Genomic DNA, 11,296 nt, shown 5'->3' with positions numbered 1-11,296 from the left:
TAATATTGAGCATAAGGGATCGAAACGTCGACTTGTTAAAAGTGTTTTCACAGCCTAACGATTCTGTTTGATTTATGCTGTGTCTAGCACTTGCTTGGCACTACTTAAAAACCCTACTGAATTACAAGTGGCCAACTATGCTCTTTCTTGCCTAAAAAACCCCTTTTTGTTTGTTCACAAAACGGTACAGGATTGTGCCTTTGTCTACTCCACTATATATTTCATTGAAAAATAAAAAATACCCTGTCCGGCTGGACAGTGGCCAATATAGCTCCTATTGTGGACTGTATTCTATCTGATAAATTTATATCCACAGACTCCTTGGGACCACTGTTGTTTATAGAGTACAGGTAGGTAAAGGGCAGGGACAAATGGGTCCCTTCCCTGGGGTGGGTACACCCCCTTTTCTGCCACTGTCCAGTATGAGGGGGGCAGGAGACTGTCCCTGGTTGGCTGGGTCTCCCATCCTCAAGATTGCGGGGACTCGAGTTTGTGCTTCACCTCGCCTCCCCCACCTTAGGGGTGGAGTTGGCAGAGGTAGGCACACTTTGCTTCCTCTCTTGTTTTTCCCGCCGGTTCTCCCACCCAAAGTGGGGGGTAGAACCAGTAGGGACAAGTTGCTGAAAGCAGCAAATGGTCTGGAGAGGCTCACAAAGGCGACATGCCTTTAAAGCTTCTACTTCGTGAACACTGCCCATCCTAGGAGAGAGGGCATGGCACCTCGCCCCAGGATGTGCATTGTTTCAGGCCCCCACGTGCATCAGTTCTCGATCCAGGGGTCCAGAAACATGTCTGGTGGTGGCAGCCTAAGCAGCCACTCAGTCAGGTCACTAGAAGTTGATCGAGTCACAGGGGGCATCTCTAAGATGCCCTCTGTGGTGCATTTTACATTAAATCCCACACTGGCATCAGTGTGGGTTTAATGTGCTGAGATGTTTCATACGGTATACAGCGTTTACAACGCGCGCGTTACAACGAAGTACCATTACCACGCGGTTATAACAACGAAAGTTGTTACAACGAATTGCGCTGGGTGGCGCTCAAGGATAATAAATCATTTAATTTACTATCCGAACACCTTCCCTACTATCCACGGGGACTGGTGTTGGAATAGTAAATTATATTTTTTAAATTTGCGCCCCCCCCAACGCAAGTCGTTGTAACGACTTGCGTTGTTACAACCGCGTTGTAATGGTACGCGTTGTAACAGTGTGCGTGGTAGTGACATATATCCGTTTGATACCAAACTTCACAGTCTTCAGTGTAGCCATTATGGTGCTGTGGAGTTTGTAATGACAAACTCCCAGCACCATATACTCTTAATGGCAGCACTGCACTTGCAGTGCCCAGGAATGGACCTGGGTACTGTAGGCGTACAGGGCTCATGCACCTGTACCCTCATCACTGGCATAGGCCACCCAGTTAGAGGGGTGACTGATGTATGCCAGGGCAGTAGTTTGTTGGCATGGCACACGGGGTGTGTGCTATGTCAACTCTTCACTTTGTTCTGCAACAAGACACACAGCCTGCAAAGGCAGTGTGTGAGTGTCAGGGTACAGGGCCTCTAAGGGTGGCACAATAAGTGCTGCAGCCCTTAGAGGCCTTCTCTGATCAAAGTGCCCTGGGTACCTGTGGTACCATTTACCAGGGGCTGACATGTGGCCAGAGATGCCAATTGGGTTTAGGCTTTAATGCAGTTTTAGGGAAGGAACATAGGCCCTGGGTACCTGATTAGCAGGAGCCCAGGGCACACTCCGTCAAAGAACATCAGCAATTCATCAAAAAGTGGGGGCATACCATGCAAGAAAGAGGGCACTTTCTCACACTCCCATTTTACTACAAATAGATCGTGCCTAAGGTAGTCCCTAAGTAGCCCTATGGGCAGGGTGCTGTGTAGGTAAAAGGTAGGGCATGTGCATTTTTTGTGTGGCATGTTCTGGTGGTGACAAACACCCTATGTTGTGTTTTACTACAGTGAGTGCTGCTCCTCTCATAACTTAGCATTGAGAATTCCCTTATATGTCTGTAAGTGCTAATTTCTTGTCTGAAAGGAGTAGCGGTGCCATGTTTGCTATTTTTGGCATAGTGGTGATAAATCCTGCTTATTGGCATAGGTGGGTTTTTCATTACTATTGTAGAAATTTGACTTTTAGAAAGTGGGCATTTCTATGTGCTTATGACTCTTTATGCTGACTCCATTCCACATCTAGGGCTGGGTATCAGTTACACTTTGTGCATATTTTCCAGAGAGCCACAACACATGAAGGCTTGTTGTGACAAGAGAGGTCTCTGCATACTGATAGTCTTCCTGTACTGGGAGTTTCACGTGTGACTGTCCTCGGGATCGGTTTGATGCTAAGTATGGTCCACCAGACTCACCCCTTTATTTAACTATTCTTTTGCCACGGCAATTTTGCCATCCTCTTGGAAAGGTTCTATTCTATTCTATTCTATCCCCCATCCATAAAAAGGGGGAGCACACGAACCCGGCCAATTATAGGCTTATAGCTCTTCTCGACGTAGAAGCAAAGATATACGCCCGCCTTCTTCTCAGGGATCTGGAGGACTGGGTGGACAAGAACGGCATTCTTCCGCCCACACAGACCGGCTTCAGGGCTCATAGCTCCATTCTTGACAACATCTTAGCCCTTTCCTACCTTGCGAAGAAGGCCAATACGAGGAACAAACCGCCCCTGTTCTGCTGTTTCATAGACTACTCCACAGCCTTCAACCGAGTGAATAGGGGCCGGCTCTGGGCAAAACGTGACTCGTGGGGGCTACCACAGGCTCTGCTAAAAGCTATAAAAGTACTCTATGAGGGCACCTGGGTCAAGGTGAAGCTAAGCCCTACAATAACAGCTGCAAGAATTGAAACCAACTAGGGCCTCAAGCAGGGGTGCGTCTTGGCCCCCATGCTTTTCAACTTCTGTACTGCGGACATGGGGACAGCTCTGAAAGATGCTAACTTAGCACCTCCAAAACTGGGGAGGCTCGTCTTGGGAACACTCCAGTATGCAGACGACACGGTGATCATGGACCACACTAGGGTGGGGCACCAAAGAGCCTTAAGCAGTTTGGCCTTATACAATAAGTCAAATGACTTACGGATCAACGTGGGCAAGACCAAAATCGTCATTTTTGGCAAATACCCCCTCAAAAAAGAAGCTTCATGGTCTCTGGGGGAGCCCCGTATCGTCACTGCCCCATCCTACAACTATCTGGGCACCTGGGTCTCTGAGAGTGCCTCTGCAGATAAACATCTGAAGGAGCTTAAACCTAAAATTGACAAAACCATTCTGTCACTAAGACGCTTATGCCACCCCTTGGACAGTCCCTCAGCAGAACCAATGTTGACAGTGTTCCGGGCAAAACTGGTCCCTGCCATTGCATATGGGCACATTGCCTACCCTGATGCATTTGACAAAGTGGTCAACACGGCCCAGGCGAAAGCCTATAAGATGGTGCTACAGGCCCCTAGATACGCAAGGAACAATAGATTAAGGCTAGAAATAGGCCTTAAGCGACCTGAGCTGGTATTACTGGGGGACCTTTAAAAACTCTATATTAGAGTATTGAAAGCGCCAGAACATTCGCTAAAGCACTCCCTAAAATCAATCTTTGATGAGGTGGGCTCCCCCTGGCACTCAAAGGTAGGACAAGCTATTGCAGCATTGAAAATCGAAAGAAGGAGTTTGCCCCTGCACGAAATTCCATTCTCAGCCTGGGCCCAAGCAGTTAAGCGCCAAGTCCGGATCATTTTCTTTGGACTTGACCTTGCATCTCTTCGGCAAAATCCACTAACTCAGGCCCTGGATAAATCATATATTCTAGGTAAACCCCAACCTTACCTGCAAGACCCAGTATCCACTTACGCGAGAAAGAAAATGTTGTACTTTAGAATTTTGGCCCTCAGATCATGGACCTCAACCCCAAATGGGCCCGTACGGATGGCACCTTAGCCTGTCGTCTATGCAATTACCATAGAGAATCCTGGCTACACTTGTTGTGCTGCTGCACAAAGCTGGCCAATGACCGCCATCGCTTGCTGCTTCCGATTTTACGGAACACGGACCATAGAACTTGCAGAGAGGCTTCGGACTGGTACCTCTCAGTCTCCACGACCTGTTTGATAGCCAGAGTTGGGAAATTTATACACCAGGTAAAAATGGCACTCGACTCCCACTTAACGGCATTGTCTGCAAAGTAACCGGAAGCCTTCGGCCCCAGTTATCCAACCTGGGCGGGTTTAAAGATCCACGAAGAATCCATCTTTCGTCAACAGCCCTTGGTACATGAATTGACTCTACCGAACTTTCATGTGCCTCCCCTTATCAGTTGGGAAACACTGGTACAACCTATACATCACTCCTTTTAAAAGAACTCTGTTTTGGACAGCTAATCAGGACTAATATGTTAGTATTTTAACTTAAAGTGACTTTCACTTTTATGAGTGGATGGGACATGTCGGAACGTTCATAAAGCTTTTTTTTTTAATCTTATACTGTAAAGATTTTAAGTAATCATGCAGTTTATTAATAAAAATTGTCAAAAATTGGTCCACCTCTAGATCTAACCAAGCCTGAATAGCCATTATGGCACAGGTCAGTGGAAGGATCAAGCGGGGGAAGGAAAAGAAGGGGACAGCAGGGAGGGAGATCTGCAAAACAAAAATAACATATACTTCAATATACACTATTGTACTTTTCTATGGAATCACGGAATACAAGTAGACCTTATAACTGTGTAGGAGTCCACAATATCTAACTACCTGTAAAGAAAAATAAGGACTCTTGGTAGTGGTTGTGGGTTAGACAGTGGTGCCTTCTGTGCAGAAGTTATGATCTGGTATAACTGTATGAATACAAAAGAACACAAACTCATGTATACAGTACATCTGTTGTATGTGAGATAACCTGAACAATATACATTTGGAACAGGGAACATACCCTTAACTAGACTCCATTGCGTATCACAGGGGTAGAGCGTAGCCTTCTACCACTCATGGAAACCCCTGTTAAAAATAGAGCCAGAGACATTCTAGTTAATATACCAGCACATGCACACGCACACTTCTCTGGCAACCATTTCCAAATAAAAACAACGTAATATGCTTGAGGTATTCCCAGTAGCCGTCAGCAGTGAACATGTAGTAATTAGCAACACTATGACTTCAGCATAATGCTTCTTATACTGTCTTGATTGCGACCAAGTATGCAGAAACAACAGGAACGTAGCCAATTAATTTTAAACGCAAGAATGCATCCTTGTTGCCTTAATCATGGCTCTGAAACTGCTGAAAGTAAATACTTCAATTGTTATAATAGCCAAAGTACGCTCAAATCAAATGATGGGAGTAAATCTGATCCGGAGTCACCCCCCGCCGGCCAACAATACCGACCGAAACAAAGATCCAAACTGTAATCACCAAATTGCCCTGTGAAACGATGCACGCTCGCCTGCCATTACCGACGTGCGAGAACAGAACTCTGTATCCCTACAGCGAAACAAAGACTGGTGCCGAGCACCCTTACCGCTACCTCCTGGGCCAAGAATACCAGCCTGGAATCTCTCGGGAATGAAGAGAAAATCTCCGACGCTGGTCCCGGCAACCGCCTCCTCCTTATGTGGTCCTCTCGTGATGTCGCACGTGACTCGCGGAGGATCATGGGGATGTGGTTTGAGCCGGGATCGCTATTGTGACAGGGAGAGAGTGGGTGGGGTGTTCCAACATTTGTATAGGCTGTGTACTGCTTTCATACAAAGGGATTATTTACCCCCTACTGATGTCTGGAACCAGAGCTGGGTTGAAAGGGGTTGTGTTACACTGGAAAGGGTTTCTTTGAAATTGCCCTTGTAGACTACTTTTGGGACTGGGACTGAAACTCTGTCAGAAGGTCTGCCTGCACTGCACAAAGGATATAACTGGACTGCTCTTCTTTTGTTACCCTGCTGCCTGCTAGCTGTGGGTGGCACAAAGGACTCACATGATTGCCTTTCTGCTTGTTGTCTTGCTGCCAGCAGCTCCCTTACGTTGGATTCCCTAAGGCACTTTGGTGATGCTAGGTGTCAGATTACCACCCGACCTTGCCCAGCACTGCGGAAGTGAGGATAAACCCAGTCTCCTGCCCCCACTCCGACAGCAGTCCACTAAACCAGAAACAGCGAACTTGCCATCCGAGCACAGGGAGAGGGTGGGAGAAATATGAGAAGGGAAGACACAAAGGCCTCGTCTGGGATCCACCTGTTCAATCCTCACAAGTGAATATCGACTTCTGTGATCTGCATATGTTGACAAAAGCATAATAATATTAATCCTTATATTTATCAATCTCCCCAAGAACATGCATCAACAGTGATTAATGAAAACAGCACAGTTTCCTCCTTACCGGTACTTTTTCGAATCCACCGAAGCTCCAGCACACAGCCGCGTACTGAAGATTACTGGAACAGCAGATTGGTATCTCCCTACTTGCTGGCATAAAACAAAACGTCCCTTAATTCCACAACGAACGAAACACAGGGCATCAGCCCAAACTCAACATCGCTATGCCCGCAGTCCCGCAGACACCGATACTCCGATAAGGAAGGAGAAGGTAAGGTCCCACAACCACTGAGAAGCAAAAAAAACAAGCATTTACAATGCAACGGTTTCGCCTTTGCAAAAGTTAGAGCTATTGGCATTGTAAATCCTTCTCAGTGAAAACTGTTCAGCAATAGTTGGACGGATAGGGTAAACTAAAAGCTTCTTGCAACTTTCAAGTAAAAATGTTTTGTGGGGGCGAGGGAGAGGGAAGAAACACGACAATGTTGTGGCTCAAATGGATTATTGCTGGTATTTTGCCTGACCACAAATAAACCGAACTTCAATGTATGCAAGTTTAACTATGCCTTTTTGTAAAGTGTTTGACAAATTTATGGGCATCGGGTGTGCCCGATTCTCCAGCTTATTGCTCCTAAACATACTGTTCTGGGCAAATAAACGTCATTGTACTAAACATGGTGATTTATGCTGCGCTGAAGACATGATCTATCGTGGAAGGCTGCAGAAAAGTCAACTAATTTCTCTGTAAAAATATATTTACATATTCAAAGCTTAGCTAAATCTGCTCAGAATGATACTACATTATAAATACTGCTTAGGAGCATGTGTGACACAGCATTCATCACGCAGTAGCATTATCGGCCAGCAATCTTCAAGGCTTCCAGCAAAGAAAGCCTCCCAATTAGGCATTTGCCTTTCATTAAAATGCACCCTACATGGTGTAGAAAAGGGAAATAAAGTAGGCAGGGCATCAGTGTAAAATGAGCATGTCAGTTCATTAATACGTTGGAGCCCCCGCGCTTGACCTGGTACTGTACAATCTGTGGCGCGGGCCTGCCATATACATCATCTGTTCCCGCCGCTGGTCCGCTTCATACAGACAGACAGACAGCTGCAGGACTAGAGCCCGCTCAACCTGGGCACCATCTGACTTTAATTGTAGCACACAGCTTGATGAGGCTCTGGCGACGAGAAGCCAAAGTGCGGCTGCACTGTAATAATCTGCACAGGCAGAGCACTGCCAGCGCACCCAGGGCCTGGGACGTCTGGAACCTGACAGGCGGCAGGAAATATGATTAGTGAGCAAGGTATAAGCCTGCCCCAACTTCTGGCACAAGTTCACCCAGCAGGAATCACCACTACGTGCACAAACAACCTGAGCCACGAGGCTTGATGCTGTAGATCAGAAATATCCAGATTCGGGAAGAGATTAAATGCACGGAAAAAAGCATTTCATTTCCAAACAGCAATTCATTTCATTTAAGCCAAGCAAGTCTAACATTATTAGACAGGAAGGGGTTAAGGGCAAGGCCCTGCCCTTCCAGCCTCCTGACCTGACTGTTCCTCCACCCGATGCCCCACCCGACGCCATTGGAATGATTGCTCGGGTATCGCTGTATACCAAGTCTGTTTTTAAAACGTCACCGCGCTCAAGGAAAAGCAGTGTTCATTTAATTTTTTACTGACTGTTTTACTTTACTGGTGGCAATGCCTTTATAAGAGATCTGCTGCTGATTCAAAATAACAGTGCCCGCCTCGAAGTCGCGCTCAACTGGTTACTCATGCGGTGGCGGTGCACATGTGCCGGGGCTTGGAATTCAATTCGAAAAAAAAGTTACGCAGCCAGCCGCCGCAGCCCCTACCCCCACGGGATCAAATACTGCCCAATCAGTGGCCCGCCACCCGTAGCACTGAACCGAAAGCAAATTTGCATAGATAAGGAGGATGTATTATTCACACTCTTAGCACAGCAACATTCTTGGGAGACTGTAAGTGTTTGAAAAACACAGCAGTAAGACAGTCAATTATATTTACTTAGAATTTTGACTGCACGTGCAGCGAGTCATTGATTTGAGGAGTTGCCCGTGGCAGGGTAGACCCGGCCCTGATTAATAAGTGCTGGTGCTTAGCACCGGCACAAATTAAGCCCTGGTCACATCGGAATTGCGCCGCTCTTCTGGATGTCTTTTGCTTTGGGTGGTAGCACCCTGTAACATATAGCAGGCACAGAATAGCACCATTTACGTTGTATGGAGACCAGAGCCACAGTCTGCATGAACACACATTCAATGTTGTACATACTCCATGCACAGTGTGTACACTGCTGCGGTGTTTGTGCTTGAAACAAGGCGCACTGCCCCAACACTACATACCACCTCGCAGAATGAAGGCCCCACCCTCACCTCCAAAAACACAAGCAGTCTCGTACTGGTCATGAGAAACATACGATCGGTTGGTATGTGCAGCCCCGCTGGACATGCCAACCTGGGTTCTGCACCAGCTCCGGTCTCCGTGGAAATCCCCGATACATTAGAAACTGAAGCATGGCACAGCATGGTGGGTGGCGTAGTGATGGAATATGGCATAAAACAACTAATAAACTTGGGTTTACTCTCCAGTGTGCCAAACACACATCACAGACCTGCTGTCGGTTCATTCTGCATCATGACTCCCCAGATTCGAAACAACACCACCACGAGCACTCAGGGAAAAAGGGACAGGAAGAGCAAACCGCTGAGAGTGATTGGATAAAGTAGTCGCTTTTTCGGCCATCCCCACACCATCAGCGGGCAGCTCCTGACCCCGCCAGCAACACAACAGAAATCAAAAATACAACTCAGTCAAGCAATCCATCATCCTCAGTGCATCTTCTACACACGAGGAGAGAGAAGGCGAAAACTCAAAAATAGTTACCGCCACTGTTCCCAAGAAGCTGCGCGCGCGAGCTCAGAGGTCACCTTAAGCACGCAGTGTGCTGTAATTAGCGCGCACTCCCGTGATACCGTTCGCGCCGCCGCTTTTAAAATGCGAGCAGCGCGAGATTCTTACAGTGCACAGCTGCGGGTTGATTGTGGTCCTTTGAATTAGTATTTGCGTTGCAATTAACACGAATACTATTTCAATGGACCCCAATCAGCCCGCAGCTGTGCACTGTAAGAAAAGGAACACAGCGTGCGCTAAATCACACGTCGTGTTTGAGCCTTTGCTTTTCCTTAATGTGCACAACTGCGGGCTACTTATAATCCTTTGTGTCTCCTTCCTTCAGCTCTCCTGTAAGCGAGAGACGAACGATCTTCGATAACAAACAGTAGCTGCAGAAATGCAGCACTGTCAACTCACGCTCGGAATGGCTTACGAAGATCAGGCTTTTAACTACTACCTCAGCCTACTAACCCTTGAGGTAGCGCCACGGAGTTCTGTTTACACCCGAGTGGCACTCTTTATACCGAGCAAGTATTTAATTGTACTTTAAATATAAAAGACATAATGGAATGACAAGTGCCTTCGGTGTTCTGCGACCAGTCGAATCCTCAGGGTTGGTTCGATGCTTAAATAGGATCCATCTCTAAACCGCCCCAAATCTGCTATATATATTACGCAGACTAAAGGATGGTTAAGCGAGGGAAAAAGATGGATGTAGCCAGGAAGGAAAGGATGGGAACAGCGGGGAGGGAGATCTTGAAGACACAAGGAGAGAGAAAAGAACAACCAATTACTAACCACTCTCAGTGTTCTTTCTGATAACAATGTTTACACACATTTAGTACTAGCACTAACCTGTAAAGAAAAATAAATGAGCATTCAAATAGGAGTTGTGTATCAGAAGTCTTTCCCACTTCAGGAGGCTGTAACAACAATGAAGTGTATCAGGGTGTGCTAGACATAGGTATATGTTCTGTAATGTTCACCTTGAAACATAGCAACAACTACCTGTCTAATATAGACGCCTCTCGTCATTCATACACAACCCCTGTAAAGAAAAAGAGAACAGCATGTATTGTAGAAACTTCACAAATGGTACCAGGCTCTTTGCATCAGTCTCAGCTGGTAACACGATTCCTCCATGTACATCACCCAAAGAACATTTGAGAGTTACTTCACTCTCCAAGAATTGAACATGGAGATTACCAGTCACCCAACGTTTCTTCAAGTTGAAATTCACCCAAAGAGTCAAAAGTACTAGTACAATCCAGGACGGGATAACGCGCTCCTATCCCTCAAATGCCAACTGGTAAAACTTGTCAATCTTCCAGGACCAAAGGCAAGCTCCCCCTTGGCAGCACTGCTCGCAACAGCTTGCGCAGTACCAGAAAACAAAGGCAGTCAAAGCACGATCTCGTGCAGAACAAAAGAAAGCGCCGTCTGTTAACAACACAAGACGCGCTGAAACGAGGATATCACAGAACTTCGATGGTGGTGCCACAGGCACCCTTACCAGACTCCAACAACTCCAATGCACCGAACACCAAGCTCCTGAGCTCAAAATAATCGGCAGCGTCTTGCCCGAACACTCTGCAGATATCGTTTGCGATCACGTGACCCGGAAGTGTTCCGATCACGTCGCGCATGACGCTAGCGCTGCTGGGAAATGTAGTTTTGTGGCGGCTGTGCCCTCTAGCGCTCAGTGCCCCCTAACAGGACATCCCCCTCCCGAAGGGCACAGACAGGCACAAGGTTTGGTAGGATAACGACGGTGAAAGGCTGCCACCAATCTAGGCGCATGTACTCCTGATGCAGGTTCCCACGAGTTCTCTTCTGCGCCATAACCCTTCCAAGCAATCAAATACCACAATCTTGCCCGCCTGACTTTAGAGTCCAGTACTCTAGCAACCTCATACTCCTCCCCCTGATCCACCCCCACTGCAAGAGGCTGTACCCGAGTGTGTCGAGCTGCTGATTTCAGTAACGATACATGAAACACTGGGTACATTTTCATATGGGAAGGTAAAGCAATTTTGACAGCAACTGGATTCA

General features: G+C 47.0%; 1 pseudogene; it reads right to left on the bottom strand.

Annotated features, from left to right (window-relative positions):
- Positions 1-9,578: 9,578 nt before the first annotated feature.
- On the bottom strand, positions 9,579-9,669 carry LOC147728753 (small nucleolar RNA U3; annotated as a pseudogene).
- Positions 9,670-11,296: the final 1,627 nt, after the last annotated feature.

Source organism: Lissotriton vulgaris, chromosome 3_1 (assembly GCF_964263255.1).
Source record: "Lissotriton vulgaris chromosome 3_1, aLisVul1.2, whole genome shotgun sequence".
In the NCBI taxonomy this organism is placed as follows: domain Eukaryota; kingdom Metazoa; phylum Chordata; class Amphibia; order Caudata; family Salamandridae; genus Lissotriton; species Lissotriton vulgaris.
Note: the sequence above shows the minus strand (reverse complement) of the source record. Positions and strands in the feature narration are given on the sequence as shown.